Raw genomic sequence first — 566 nt, forward strand, 5'->3', positions numbered from 1 at the left:
AGTTTTTTTTGTAATTTAAAATTAATTTTTAGCAGATGAAAAACTTTTTATAATACTAATTTGAATTTTTAATTTTTACCCCTATAAATAAATATTATTATTATTATTTAGTATTATTATATATAATAAGACAAATAGTAATCGGTGGAAGTTTGAAAATTTTAATAATCCGTGAATTGCTAACAATTCATCCGTAAATTGTTGTTTGAAATCATTGGCTATAGATAGCCAATGAATTCAAGATGAATAAAAGAGGGAGAGAAAAAAGATTAAAAAATTCATTCTGAATTCTCATTCTCAAATTCACGTGGGTTACTGTATTATTTATTTTTTTTATACTTTTTCTGCACCTGGTAAGATATTAAATTTTTTTTAATAAATTAAAAAATACCAAAAATATCCTAACCGTTAGATCTAATAGTATTTAGATCTGAGCCTTTGATTTCTTAGGATACAGTAGGCTTCACCACACCAGATTAAAACCCAACTAAATCTCCGCCGTTACAATAATCTGCCCTTCGATCTGGTTGCGCCACGTCAGCAGGTATACCGAGCACTCGGTACAC

This window comes from Populus euphratica, unplaced genomic scaffold (assembly GCF_000495115.2).
Source record: "Populus euphratica unplaced genomic scaffold, PopEup_1.0 scaffold156.1, whole genome shotgun sequence".
Classification (NCBI taxonomy): Eukaryota; Viridiplantae; Streptophyta; class Magnoliopsida; order Malpighiales; family Salicaceae; genus Populus; species Populus euphratica.